At 43.3% G+C, this 15,727-nt stretch overlaps 1 protein-coding gene across 1 annotated transcript in view; it reads left to right on the top strand.

The window, feature by feature from the left end:
- Window positions 1–271: 271 nt before the first annotated feature.
- Window positions 272–15,727, top strand: part of LOC137542509 (beta-1,3-galactosyl-O-glycosyl-glycoprotein beta-1,6-N-acetylglucosaminyltransferase 7-like) — a 48,180-nt gene continuing 32,724 nt past the window's right edge. The window contains exon 1 of the mRNA XM_068264479.1: window positions 272–340. The gene's annotated coding sequence lies outside the window, so the exon portion shown is untranslated. The remainder of the gene's footprint in view (window positions 341–15,727) is intronic.

Raw genomic sequence — 15,727 nt, 5'->3', positions numbered from 1 at the left:
GAGACAACAAAATATACATACCTGGGGGTCCTTCCAGCTCCCATTAGGCTGTTGGCTCCCTTGCCATCCTCCTGGGCCACTTCGAACCTCAGCTGGCCAGCCCGGTAAATCCTCCAGTCGACCTCAGGCATGATCTACTGCACATGCACTAATGCAAAGGTTGCTCCTGGCCACGGGAGTGTGAAGGGAGCATGCATGTGGCTAAAGAAGAGCTTCTAGCATGCGTTCCTACAGAAGGACCGACGGCATGCATTGTTCCAAGGACTCTTACCGTTAATGCCTACTTTAAACCGGACTCTTTTTCTTCATTCTCCAAATGGACTGCTCAGCCGTAACTAAAGTAAGAACTTTCTAATGTTATCCCTATTATTTTTAGCGATGTGTCTATGTGTTAATCTGTATAAATGTGTGTAATGCATTTTTGTTATTAAACGTTTAAAAATCGTTTAGCGGTTATGACCTGTTGCTGAACATACACAATTGTACTTACTCCTCCGAAAACGTTACCTTGTGTTCTAGCGTATCCTGTATTTATAACTCGTATGCGGGAATCGGGCACAGATAAACAGGTCTGGCGCCGATCCTTGCATACAGCTAAGGGTTAACTTACAGTGTTCGCAGTGTGCTAAAATATTTACAGTCCTGTGCTGTCTCACAGGTGGTTGCAAGCTTTTGAATTGTATGTGTGTGGTGGATCCTTTGGCTTCCGAACGCTTCCTCCGCTAGTCGGCTCATCAACTTGCGAAGTCGGTTACGCATCGTGATGAGAAAAATGACAGTGTGAGGATTTCTGACTCCGATCGATTGACCCCGACAAATGTACTGGGGAGGTCAGCAGAGTATCGGAACAACCCAAGGGGATGGCGAGGAAGCCCATAGCCTGAAGCAGGTTGGAGGAAGCACTCGGTAAGTATAAATCCTTTTATTTTGTCATCCCAGGTTTCCTTTAAGAGAAGGTTATGAAATCAAGAGCCAGTCCAGTAAAAGCTGACAGTGTAAAGATGTCATAGAAACACCTGCCAACACAGAGTTTGGCAGTATACAGTATGGTCAGCCAAAAGTATTCACTGAGTACCAGAGCTGGGACAAGATCCTCCAGCACCCAAGGCTGAGACACCAAAGTGCGCCCCTCCATCCCTCCCACCCCAGCTGTCACACACTGATTGCTATTACACTAAGAGGCGCCCCAGGGCCCCCAACACCTTAATCTCTAGTTATCCGGCTTGCAGTCACTGTCCTGTATCCCCTTTTCTTATTTCTCTCTGTTTCAAACACAATGGGGAAGAATGATAGCTAAGTGAGTTGTGTGCCCCCTCCTACACTGCGCCGTGAGGCTGGAGCCTCTCTCGCCTCTGCCTGGCCCTGCTGAGTACATAAGAAATTAAAAGCAAATTAAGAAGTGGTATATGATAGACATTATTCAAATAATCTTTCTAGGCAGCTGGTCAACTCACTTCTCTGAATCAGAAGATAAGCAAAGAAAAAGATAATTCGCATTACAGCTTTAAACCCAATAGCGTTGTCTTAAAAAAAAATAAAAATAAAATAAGAAGCTTGGCTAAAGCTGCATGAACGTTTTTTTCAATTGAATAAACATGCTTTTCATGATATATTTAAAGAGAGTCTGAAGCGAGAATAAATCTCGCTTCAGACCTCATAGATAGCAGGGGCATGTGTGCCCCTGCTAAACCGCCGCTATCCCGCGGCTAAACGGGGGTCCCTTCACCCCCAAATCCCCTCGGTGCAGCCAGGGAGCGCTTCCTGGTTGGGGCAGGGCTAACTGCTGCAGCCCTGCCCCACGCGCGTCTGTCAGCGCGTATCTCCGCCTCTCCCCCGCCCCTCTCAATCTTCCTTCACTGAGAGGGGCGGGGGAGAGGCGGCGATGCGCCGCTGATAGACGCTACTGGAGGCAGGGCTGCAGCCATTAGCCCTGCCTCCAGGAAAAGAAAACTCACAACCAACTATGCGACCAAGTCTTGCGGGGGTGGGTTTGGGGGTGAAGGGACCCCCGTTTAGCCGCGGGATAGCGGCGTTTTAGCAGGGGCACACATACCCCTGCTAACTATGAGCTCTGAAGCGAGATTTATTCTCGCTTCAGAGTCTCTTTAAAGCCATATTTTAAAAAAACAAGGCAAAGTATCCAAAGCTGTAGTACAAAAACTGATATAATTATGGGGTGATTTTATTTAGTTTATCCTGGCGTTCTCAACACAGTCAGGAATAATACAGAAATGGTTCTGGACGAGATTTGGAGTTGTTTTTTTTGTTTTGTGTTTTTAAATAGAAAGCCAAAAACTGAAACATTAATATCATGGTGACAGACAAAAAGTAACACCTATAAATCAGCAATAAAGGATCATTGGAAATAAAAAAAAAACCTATCCTGCTTTTAGAGTGTAATGAGACTTGTTGTGCAATCCAATCCAACAAGTCAGAGACTGACATAATTTAATTCTAGTTGTTCGCTCTTCTTTTGAAGGGCGATGTCAGTTCATTTGAAATCATTATAACTTGTTAAACAGTAAGAGCAAAAAAAAAAAAAAAAGACAGTAAGAAAGAAAACAAAAATAATATCACAAGTCATGTCTGCCTTACAGCTATTTACATGCCATCAGCAAAGTGTACAGAGTAAAACAAGACCTTTCTGTACACAGAGATATGTTCTGAGAATCTGCCTTGTTCACATTGGATTCCTGTGAACGCTATAAAGAACCTACATAATGTATTCTATTTATTTTTATTTCTTAGTTCTATATTATTTAAAAAATATCTGAAAATCTAAAAAAAGAAAAAAAAATTACAGGATATAGTTTCATATTACTTTCATATTTGTCAAGGAGTTAAAAAAAGTTTTTTTAAAAAATATTTTGCTTTGGTTACAAAAATGCTATACTTTGTTAAAACCTGTACTTTCTTTTTTATATTACTTATATTAGTTTAGCTAAATATTACTGTACTTCTTACTTCAATACTAGCAGCATTGTGCCATCTAGTGGCCTCATAATCTAAAAACAAGTTTACAAAAGCAATATGATGTAACTTTTTTTTGGGGGTTGTACAACTGATTAAAAAAAATAAGAAAAAACATTTTTATTTGTAAATTACATAAAACATATTTCCCTTGTTTCTCATTCCTGTAGTAGAGGTGTTGATCCCCGCTCACCTTGAATAAACATAAATAATTGTTCTAATGTAATATTTCAGTCTTATTAATTAAATGGATTATTAATCAGGTAGATCTTTATTAAATAACTATTAGAAATGATTACCTTTTTTTTCCTCTCCTTTAAGTTATTTTATATATAATTCAAAATAGTTAAAATTGCAAGAGCATTATCTAAAAGCTTCCAACATATTGGTAAAATGCTGACATTTAAAATACCAATGTCATTTTTTGTTAATACATACAAATTAAAACCATTTGGAAAAAGTAAATGGGAGACTTTAGTATACATGCAAAGAAAAGCTTTTAGATTTTACATTGATGTAAAGATTTTAAGGCAACTATTTATTAATACATGAATATCACATTTACTCATAATCATGCTTGAAAAAACATATTTTGTTGTCATAGCACGTTGACACTTGTTTCTACCCTGAAAAGATTAATTATCAACACCTTGTTTCTAGGTTAAATGCCTTTCTCATTTGAAACAATAAACACAGGTGGCACACATTACCTGTACATTCATTTCAACAGATTTGTCCAGGATGACATTCAAAGCCGATGTGGGTCAATGATGCACCAATATTTTCCATTTGCCAGTCTGTATTAGAAATGCAAAAAAAAAAACTACAAATATACAAAAATGCCTAACCTACAAATATCCACCGAGCCAATTAGCTAGTGGCCATGTTAATTACTTAGGAGACAAGCAGCTAGTGCATGTTGTCCACTAGCATGACCTCCACTATCTGAAAAGTGTAGATGTGCATGTATAGAGGAATTATCCGATTGGTCCCTAGTCTCTTCTAAAGCATAGGTTCTCAATGTTTGGTATGCGTACCCCAGGGAGTACTCCTGATGGTTCCAGGGGGTACTTGGGCTTGATATACTTAACCAAGAATACAACCTTTAGAGTTTTAGAAAATTATAAATCTTAGTTTAACAACACCAAATTAGTATTTTAGCTAATTAAAAGCAATAGTAAATGCTTGGAAATTGTTTAGAACCAATTATTATGTACTACGATTGAATATATATTTGTCAAGGGGTACTTGTGATTAGGTTTACTATGCTAGTAGGTATTTGGTGAGTACAGGGTTTTAAAAGGGGTACATACCAATAAAATGTTGAGAAACACTGTTCTAAAGTATATTGGCTGTATGTGATCTTCTGTTGGAAGTGGAACTGTTTTTGAACCAGTTCTAGTTTCGCTGAAAGCTTTAGAATTTATTCCACTGTTGAGCGCCATAGTGCTAGGCATCTCTGTGGCCTTCTGGCTAGGGAGGGACTAAATGTAACTTTATAACTCTAGTGGCAAGGTCAAAGATGGCTTGCAAGTACCCAGGCAGGGGTCATCAGTCTAGAACAGGGCTAGGCAACTTTGCTTTCCTAAAATTCCTCCCTTCCTCCTCTCTCCCTGCAGAGTTGTGAGTGGAAAGAAACCAAAGGTTAACACTTACCTACTCCCCACTTCCTGTATTGTGTCTCCACAGACACAGACTGTCACGTGTCGCACGTCACATGATAACCCAAACAGGACGTGCCAGTGTATGACACAGTGGGCCAGATTTATCAAGAGTGTCCGAGACAAAATATTAGGAGGTTTTTAGAAATCAGTGCAGAACTGTCTCCGACAACCTAAGAAATCACTAGATAGTGCAGATTCCTTCTTAAACTGTAAGGAATAGAAGGAGCTAGGAAGGTCTCTCAGGCAGTGCAGTGTGTGAGGGGAATTGCTGTTGCTGAGGTAACCAACACATGCTGTCAGCAAGCTCTGAGTGAGGGGGGAGGAGCCATTCACAAATCACATCTAGTCTGCACTATCTGTAGAACTGCTAATGGGCACTTCTTAAAGAGGAACTCCAGCCTAAACAAACATACTGTCATTAAGGTACATTAGTTATGTTAATTAAAATAGATAGGTAATATAATCTCTTACCCACCCTGTTTTGAAAGAACAGGCAAATGTTTGATTTCATGATGGCAGCCATCTTTTTGGTTGAAAGGAGGTGACAGGGAGCATGAGACACAGTTCCAACTGTCCTGTGTCCTGAGCACCTCTCCCAGTTGCTAGGCAACGTGAACAACAATATAGGAAATCCCATCATGCTCTGCACAGCGTCAGGGAAAAAAAGCCTGGGCTTTTTTTTCTTTGATGGGTGGAGCTTAGCTAAAAATGCAGCTAAAAATGATGCTTTGGTAAGAAAAACAAAGTTCTGATGCTGTGAAACTGTTAAAGAAACACCAAGCCTTTTCAGTCCTGCTGAGTAGATTTTTAGTCCGGAGGTTCACTTTAATCTGCAGCAGTTAAGGAACGGATTTGCACTTTTCTTAACTGTAGTGTAGCTCTAGAAATCCACGCTAAACTGCTGCTATTACATAGGCTGTGGGAAGTTTCTTACTATCATGCAGAACTGTTCTTCTGCTGGTTAGAACAGTTTTAGAAGAAAAAACTGTCGGTAATGCTTTGATAAATCTGGCCCAGTGTCTCAAGTGGTGCCCTGTGGCCATGAAGACCTGACGCAGGAAGCATTAGTAGGTGAGTGTTAAACCTCAGTCTTCTTCCGTTTGCGACTCTACAGGGAGGGAGGAAGCAGAGGAATCTGTCCGCCTGCTGGCGGCCGGGCTGTGTTTGCAGCGCACATGGGCCGCATGTGCCCTGCGGGCCATAGTTTGCCCAACGCTGGTAAAGAATCTATGGGCCAAATTCAATTCACTTTTTCTCTTACATTTTCTCCTAGGAGACAATTATTCATCTCATCTTTAAAATAACATTTTAGCACTCTGCACTTGAAAAATACCAGAAAGTAGGTGAAAGGGTACTGTCAAAATTATTGAGATTTCTTTTTTGCTTGCTGGTGGCTTAAAATGCATTGTATTGATATGATGCATGTTTTTCTAGCAGTGAGACCATGGATGCAAATAAAAGGAAGAAAAAATTAGTAACACTGAGCCCCCCGTGATGACAACGCTGACATATAACGTCACAAGCAGGCCTAGAAAAGTAGGTCCATGTAAACAAGTATGTCAGGGGTACTTTATCTGCAGCAGTTGTTTAGAACCCTTAGGCTGGTGGTCCAGGCCAGAGGGCCAATCCACCAATGTTTTACAGCAGTCAGGACTTTCCAGGTTATTAACAAATCATCGTGGACTCAATTAGGTCAATGTTGCTTTCTTGTTTTATGAAACACTGAGTAATACTGAGCAATGCCTTATGAGACATCTGAGTAAACTCCAACTCAGATGACACCTTGAGTCACAGACTACTCGAGACAAGCCTTCTGTAAAGAATGATTTCAGCAATCCGATGACTCATAACATAATAAGCTAATATCATCCTTTACATAGATATAAAAATTAAATAGAAAGGGCAGAGGAAGATGTTGATTAGGAGCAAACATGTTAGAGCTAAACATATTCCAACTACTGAAAAAGTCAATTCATGGGATCCTTTATAGACTGCCAGATAGAACAGATCACAAATTCTCTCACCTATCCTTCTCTGGAAGGTTCTGAGATGCTTACGTATTAGTACACTGCCGGTGAGCTGGGCACAGGGTCAGCCAAATGACGGGTCAATTTTTCATCTTCTGTTTAAAATAACTTTTCAGCACGCTGCAACCGAAAAAGTACCAAAAAGTAGAGGAAAGAGTAGAGGTAGAGGAAAACTTAAGGAGGAACTCCGGTGAAAAAATGTAATTAAAAAAGTGCTTAATTTTTACAATTATGTATAAATGATTTAGTCAGTGTTTGCCCATTATAAAAGCTTTCCTCTCCTTGATTTACATTCAGACATGTATCACATGGTGACATTTTTACTGCTGGCAGGTGATGTCACTGGAAGGGGATGCTGTTTGCTTTTTGGCAGTTGGAAACAGCCATTCTTTCCCACAATGCAACAAGTCTCCCACAGTGTGATGTCAGGACCTCAGAGCTGTGAGGCTTGCATCACACTGTGGGGGAGGGGCTTTCACCACAAAATCAGCCGCACAGCGCCCTCGATGATCCGTTTGAGAAAATGAATAGATTTCTCATGGGAAAGGGAGTGTCAGCTACTGATTGGGATGAAGTTCAATTCTTAGTTACGGTTACTCTTTAAACAAAGTAAAAAGTAAGTAGAGGAAAAACTAAAAGTAGAGAAAAACTTAAAGGGTTCCCTTTAAGCTAGGTTGCTCACAGTGACTAATATACAGGGCTGGATTTCTGGAAAAGCCACAAAGGCACGGGCCTTGGGCAGCTACAGCCCAAGGGGGCATCTGGTCCTGAAAAAGAGGTTGATACATATAAAAGAGGAGGCTGCAAGTGGGGGAGCAACGTAACTGTCAGTGGGGCAGAAACGGCAGCTGCTCGAGGGCAGAGTAACCCCAGCGTCTGCTCCTGTGCCAGGTCCACTCCTCTTCCCTCCAGAAACCGCCAATCACCTCTGTAATCACCAAAGATGTCACGTGACACTTGCCTACAGTTGTAACAGCAGGATCGCTGCACTGCAGAAGAGCAGATCCAGAGCTGGAGTAGTGAGTCACTCTATTGCACAATGCTGCACTCCAATCGCAAATGCGGGTGTCTGGGCGACTGCGCTTTAATGCAAGGTATACCAAAAATTGCAAAGCTCTATAAAAGCATTATGAACAGTGATTTTCAGCTGAAATTTGCTTTAAAAGACAGTCAGTTCTGACAGATCAGTTCAGAAACTGATGTTTGGAGGGATTGCTATTCTTACATACTACTGTGCTGCTAGTAAGTAGGGTTGGGCGAACAGTGTTCGCCACTGTTCGGGTTCTGCAGAACATCACCCTGTTCGGGTGATGTTCGAGTTCGGCTGAACACCTGATGGTGTTCGGCCAAACCGTTCGGCCACATGGCCGAACTAAGAGCGCATGGCCGAACGTTCCCCGAACGTTCGGCTAGCGCTGTGATTGGCCGAACGGGTCACGTGGTTCGGACCCGAACGCGCTCTGATTGGCCGAACTGTCACGTGGTTCGGGTAAATAAATACCCGAACCACGTCATATCTCCGCCATTTGTCTGTGGGTTTAGCTTTGGGTAGGCAGGCAGGGTAGTTCGCGCTCCAGCCACGCTAGCCAGGGTCCCCCCAGTCATTGTGTCGCTGCTGGGAATAGTAGTACACCGCTCGCTCAGCCACACTATATAGCATTCTGTTTACTGCCACTCTGTGTACCTCGCTCAGCCACACTATATAGCATTCTGTTTACTGCCACTCTGTGTCTGCTGGGAATAGTAGTACACCGCTCACCCGCCACTGTATAGCATTGTGCTCTGTGTCGCTGCTGGGAATAGTGGTACACCGCTCACCCGCCACTGTATAGCATTGTGCTCGGTGTCGCTGCTGGGAATAGTGGTACACCGCTCAGCCACACTATATAGCATTCTGTTTACTGTTCTGTGTCTGCTGGGAATAGTAGTACACCGCTCGCTCAGCCACACTATATAGCATTCTGTTTACTGCCACTCTGTGTACCTCGCTCAGCCACACTATATAGCATTCTGTTTACTGCCACTCTGTGTCTGCTGGGAATAGTAGTACACCGCTTGCTAAGCCACACTATATAGCATTGTGTTTACTGCCACTCTGTGTACCTCGCTCAGCCACACTATATAGCATTGTGTTTACTGCCACTCTGTGTCTGCTGGGAACAGTAGTACACCGCTCGCTCAGCCACACTATATAGCATTGTGTTTACTGCCACTCTGTGTCTGCTGGGAACAGTAGTACACTGCCGCTCACTCAGTCACCCCATTACTATATAGCATTGCTGGGATCTGTAGTACTCTGCTCACCCACCCATACCATTGTACTGCCAGTCACTGTGTATATTGCTGGGATCTGTAGTACTTCACTCACCGTCAACCACTATATAGCATTGCGTACTCTGCCAGTCAGTGTGTATATTGCTGGGATCAGTAATACTCCACTCAACGTCAACCACTATATGAGCTCACCATGAGTTCCTCAGAGACCTCCGCTGTGAGCAGCACTCCCAACAACAGCAACAGCCAACGCCCCACGCAAGCTATAACATCCACCCCAGCAGCCAGTGGTCAGCAGCAGCCCTCCCCGGAGGAGAACGTTGTGTCCATCGGTCCGGCGCCAGAGCGATTATTGAGGGCTGCCATTGAGGAGATGATGGGGCCTGATGTGGAGGAGGAGGTCGGGCTCAGGCCAGCATCCCAAGTTAATGTTGAGGACGATGAGGGGTCTGTGTCTGGGGATGTTGGGGTGGCAGAGGTGGTGGGTGGGTCAGACTCAGGAGAAGAGTTGTATGATGAGGATGATGATCGGGACCATCTGTATGTGCCTCAGAGTCCGACCCCGGAAAACATGTTGTATCGTGTGTTTAGGTACTAAAATCTGCGTTCCCACTTCCCAGTACTGCCCGGGTCCACGGATCAATATAATTTTTGGGGCAGCACTATCAAACTGTGGTACTATGAGTGAGTTGCCATGGTCCTTCTGTGCTGTCACACTCACCGTCTGTCTGCAGATGGATTGTTCAACACAGCTACGCCATCTGACATGTAGTCCTTGACCATCTTCTCCAGGCGATTGGTGTTGGAGGACGTGGAACTGCCCGATTGCTGTTCTGTGGGCTGCTGCATGGGTGTCAGAAAATGTTCCCACTCAAGGACACTGCCAATACCATTCCCTTTTGGGCACTAGCAGCAGCTTGTGTTCTTTGCTGCCCTCCTGGTCCTCCTGGGTTTGCTGAAGTCAGTCTGTCGGCGTACAACTGGCTAGAGAAGGAGGAGGATGTCAATCTCCTCTCTAAAGTCTCCATCCTCAAGGGCCTGCTGGAATTGTTCCATTTTTTACCTGTCTGACACTTTCTTCAATCAGTTTTTTTAACATTGTGTTTGTATAAACTGGGTATAAACCCAGTAATTGGTGTTGTCCAGAATAATGAATAATAATGAATAGTGAATAATGCGCGGGCCGCGTTCAATGCAGTCTAGCATGAATTGAGCCATGTGTGCCAGAGAATCCTGCCAGACTCCTCTGTCTTCATGTTCTTGTGAGCGTTGTGATTGTTGTGATGCACCATATTCGTCACCAGCATCACTTTCTTCCTCTTCTGCTGTCCATTCCCGCTAAATTGTGGAAGTCCAACGTGCACCGCTCTGTCCCTCGGCAGTGGGGGCATCCAATTCCTGCTCCAACTCCAGCTGTTCCTCGTCCTGTTCTATGTCATAGCTGGGACCAGCGTTTCCTGAGGCAGGTTGCCTGATGTTGGTATCATCACGCTGATCGTTTTCATCTTCAGAATCCCCCACTTGCATCATGCCAGCGGTTTCCATCTTCAACATTGATTTCTTCAGTAAACACAGCAGTGGTATTGTAATGCTGACTGTAGAGTTGTCACTGCTCAGTCACAAGCAACGTGGATTGCTCAAAATTTTGGAGGACTTGGCAGAGATCCAACATGGTGGCCCAATCAGATCCACAGAAGCTTGGTAGCTAGCTGCTGGAATGCGCCTCGGCACTGCACAAAAGCGTACTAGCATGTGCAGCGTAGAATTCCAGCGCGTAGGGAGGGACATCACCCAGCGAGCGATGGTGCGCTAGATTGAAGTGCTCCTGCATCTCTTGGTGAGTCCTTCAGAAGCGGTACTGGACTTTAAAAAATGTTTGTTTTTTTTTCCTTCAACAGAAGATCTGCCACGTTGGAGTGAGGAGGACGCCGCCGACCCCGACACCAAGCTGAACCCCGGCGAACTCCAAGCAGAGGATCTTCAGGAACCCTCAAGGCTTTGAGCAAGCTGAGGAGGATCAGCAGTCCCGACGAGACCTCTCCTCATATGTGACTGTGTGCAATGGAGTAGAGCTCCCCAGAACAACCTCTCACTTGTCACTTTGTCACTGGTCACTTTGTCATTTTGTCACTTTGTCACTGGTCACTTTGTCACTTTTCACTTTGTCACTTGGTCACTTGTCCAGATGATCTCGGTACACCTCCTGCGATTCAAATTCCTGCACACATTGCACTGGGATTTGGGTGTGATGAATGATGCATCTAACTGGCCACCGGAGGCAATTAAGGCCTTCAAAACATTGAAAGCAGCTTTCTGTTCCGCCCCCATTTTGCGTCATGTTAAGTTGTTGACGTCATGTTCATCCTCGGCCTCGCCTTGCATTTCAGTGCGAGGTGCATTTTCCACAGAAAAAGGTTGTGAATCCGGGCACAACATTTGTGGCTGTTCCATTGACCTTTCACAGGTAGAAGATTGTGGGGGTGGGAATAGCTCCTCCGAATAGCCCATTGTGTCCTGAAAACTACTCATTGCATTGCTTTGCGCACGCATTTTTTTGTCCTCATGCAAGGCCTGAGTTGCGCCTGAAAGCGTGGCCTTCTCCTCCTGCGCCTCCTCCTGTTCCATCACGTCTGCTGCTGCTGGGTTAGCGTTGCCGCCCGGTCCCTGTTTATTGAACCTCTTATCTTTATTACATTTATGACTGCATGGCGGTACAAAGCATGCTATCCGCACGCTTCTTGTCCTCATGCAAGGCCTGGGTTGTTGTGTCTCAAAGCGTGGCCTTCTCCTCCTGCGCCTCCTCCTGTTCCATCACATGTGCTGCTGCTGCTGCTGGGTTAGCGTTGCCGGTCCCTGTTTATGGAACCTCTCATCTTTATTACATTTATGACTGCATGGCGGTAAAAAGCATGCTATCCGCACGCTTCTTGTCCTCATGCAAGGCCTGGGTTGTTGTGTCTCAAAAAGCGTGGCCTTCTCCTCCTGCGCCTCCTCCTCCTGTTCCATCACGTGTGCTGCTGCTGGTGCTGGGTTAGCGTTACCGGTCCCTTTTCCTGGAACCTCTTCTCTGTATTACATTTATGACTGCATGGCGACAAAAAGCATGTTACCTGTGCAAAGAAACATGACATTTTCCACATTTAAAAGACAGTTTTTCCTTTGAAACTTTACAATCAATTTTCTCAAAAACTATAAGCTCTTTTTCAAATTTTTTCCCCTCTTGTACCCACTACCAAGGTGCACATACCCTGCAAATTTGGGGTATGTAGCATGTAAGGAAGCTTTACAAAGCACGAAAGTTCGGGTCCCCATTGACTTCCATTATGTTCGGAGTTCGGCGCGAACACCCGAACATCGCGGCGATGTTCGGCGAACGTTCGCGAACCCGAACATCTAGGTGTTCGCCCAACACTACTAGTAAGGAGGTCATTAAGGAGGCAGATACTTTACTCCCTGTTATGTTCCTTCTTTCTAGTTTTTTCTCTTATTACCTATGAGACCAGTGAGGGCATTTTCTCTTTTTTCTTATTTTTTTTTTCTGTGGTTTTGTTTTGTTTTTTGTTTTTCTTCTGATTGTGTTATGTCAATAAAATTGGATTGGGACTATGATATGATGATGCGCCCAGGGACACAGTAGCATGGCTGGGAAGTCATGTTGATGGAAGTCCGGCAAGACAATGAGCCGAGTCTGAAAAAAAAAAAAAAAAAGAATGCACTTCCTGTTTGTCTGCACACAGGAAATCGCTAAACAAAAATGCATATAAAATCACTTGCAAAAAAAAAAAAAAATCGCAAATGGCTCTTAGCTCTTGCGATCTGTAGTGTGAACTAGGCCTAAAAGACATTTTTGATAAGATGTTAAAGTATCACCTAGGAGAAAACTATGTAGAAAAAGTGAATTGGATCAGCCCAATGTGTGAAAACATATTTGTTCTTCTTTCTAGGACATTTAGGACTTTCAAGATCAATCAAATAGTGGAATATTCACTAGATATGAAAACTTGCACAGTCACACAAAGCAGGGGCGTGACAATAGACCTGGGGCCCCAGAAGCCACAGGGGGCCCCAATGGGGGAGAAGTTTCTTTTCCCTGTCCAGAGAGACTGACAACTAAGGGCACAGAGAGAAGAAGCTTTCTGCTCTCTGCACAATTGTTCTAGCGACTGCATCTGCTCAGCCACTGATAAGGAATCATACAGAGTTTTTTAGACAAGGATTTGTAACTGCTCTACCTGTGCAGAAAGCAATGGGGGATTGCCCCATCCAAAGTTTTGCAGGGGGGCCCAGTGATTTCTAGTTACACCCCTGACACAAAGAGTTTAGGAGGACGGTATAAATTTCCCCCTTTGCAGTAATTTAAAAACACGCTGCTATGCTTGCAAAATACCATTAATGATTCTGCCTAAATAAAACAGAACATTTCTTTTTTTATCAAATCCTAGTCTGGGCTGGTGCACACCAAAAAACGCTTTTTAAAGTGATTTTTCAGAGCGATTCTAGGCATGTGCCTAGCGATTTTCTAATCATGCCTAGCGATTTTTGGAGCGTTTCGGTGTAGCGTTTTTACATTTCTGTTACAGTAGTGCTGTAACTGAAAAGCTGCTGTAACAAAATCGCTTGGAAAATCGATCTATTCTAGCGCTTTTTAGAGTAATTTTCCACTTTCCTATACTCAACATTGAGGCTGAATCGCCTCAGAAATCAGCAGAAAAAAAAAATCACATTGCTCTAGTCTGATCCATCCCATTCAAATACACTAGCCATGCGCTTTTCAAAGCACTAGCGTTTTTAAAAGCGCTCAGAAGCGCTCTTGGTGTGCACAAGCCTTCCCTAGAATTTCAGTCAGCTAAAATTGGCAAAGAAAAAATAAAACAGACTGTTTACTCTCTCAAAGGTGTAGGATTAGACTGCCACCCAGTGGACACTCAAGCTCTTCACCGCTACATGTGTCTGAGGTTTCAACACATTCAATTGTTCATGTGGAATCTGACGTTAGGTAATGAAATGTATGTTTGAGATTACACACTTATAAGGACAAGGCTACTGATATTTCTTTTAATTGCTTAATGTAGCCATAGTGTTTTGGATCATGGTTATCTTAGGTAATAACTCTGTTACACTACAGCTTATGGACAAACATTCTTACAGGGACACTATAGTGGGAGGGATAGAAGGCTGCCATATTTATTTCCTTTTAAAGGACAATTTAAAGTGGGATATATATACAGTATATATATATACCGTGAACAGTAATCTCGTAATCAATCAGACATTCATGTCCGTTTTGTATCCCACCCCCCCTTCCCCTCCCCCGGGATAAGAAACTATGTCCCTTGCTGGTGCGTGTTCCTTCTCGCCCCCCCCCCCCCCCCGCATTGGTTACCACCACTGATCGCTAGATGGCAGATCAATGAATGCGAACACTGTTCCCATTCATTGATCTAAGTCACCGTGTGAATGACAGCGGCCATCAATGAGGTGGTGCCGTCATTCCCAAAAAAACGATACTTTCATGTCCACGCATTACTTCCTGTTTGCGTAGTAATACTACGCATAGGGAAGTTATGCACGAGGACACCTTGTGGACAAATAGTAAAATACATAAATAGTTACCTTAGGGACTGATACTTTTTAATATGTATGTCAAGAAGGTATATTACTGTTACTTTTTAAATTATGGGCTTGTATAATTATTGATGGATGGAAAACTAAAAAATGCACCTTTATTTCCAAATAAAATATTGGCACCATATATTGTACTATAAATACAATAAATAAATAAATAGTAAGTAAAAACCTTCTCATTTACTAACTTTTATTTTATGCTTTGTGTTATATATTAATTAGTTTATGTTTTGTGTGTAATGCAATTTTGCCATTAAAACGTTTACAAATCATTTTAACGGTTATAACCTGTTCCTGAACATACACAATCGTACTTGCTCCTTCAAAAACGTTACCTTGTGTTCAGGGGCGTAACAATAGACCCTACAAGGTATGCATCCGCAGGGGGGCCCAGAAGTCACAGGGGGCACCATCATGAGAGACTGACAACTTAAAGAAGAACTCCAGTGAACAATGTAAAAAAAAAAAATAATTCTTCATTTTTACAATAATTATGTATAAATGATTTAGTCAGTGTTTGCTTATTGTAAAATCTTTTAAATCCCTGATTTACATTCTGACATTTAATACATGGTGCCATTTTTACTGTTGGCAGGTGATGTAGCTGCTGCATGGTTTTTTGGCAGCTGGAAACAGCTGTAAACAGCTATTTCCCACAATGCAGCAAGGTTCACAGACAGGAAACTGCTGAGAGTACGTACTCAGAATTTCTTTGTGGGAGGGGTTTCACCACAATATTAGTTATACAGCGCCCCCTGATGGTCTGTTTGTGAAAAGGAATAGATTTCTCATGTAAAAGGGGGTTTCAGCTACTGATTGGGATAAAGTTCAATGCTTGCTCGGAGTTTCTCTTTCAGGCAAAGAGAGAAAGAACTTTCTGCTCTCTGCACAATTGTTCTAATGACTGCATCTGCTCAGCCACTGATAAGGAATTAGATAAAAAGTTTTGCAGACAAAGATTTGTAGACAGTCCCTATTCAGTGTGCAGCAGGCTCTTGTGCACAGTGCCCACCCCCAACCTCTCTACCCCCCCACAAGTGCTCTGTACTGTAGTGATGCTGGAGAAGTCTGCAGAGCCAGTTCTGCTCCGACATAGATGGACAGAGTGAGTGTAATAAGCTGAGGCTGGGAGCACACTAGTCTGTCGGTGTTCTGTATGCGTTTTCT

The sequence above is a fragment of the Hyperolius riggenbachi genome, chromosome 12 (genome assembly GCF_040937935.1).
Source record: "Hyperolius riggenbachi isolate aHypRig1 chromosome 12, aHypRig1.pri, whole genome shotgun sequence".
NCBI classification, from domain to species: Eukaryota; Metazoa; Chordata; class Amphibia; order Anura; family Hyperoliidae; genus Hyperolius; species Hyperolius riggenbachi.
This window is presented reverse-complemented; position numbering and strand designations above follow the sequence as displayed.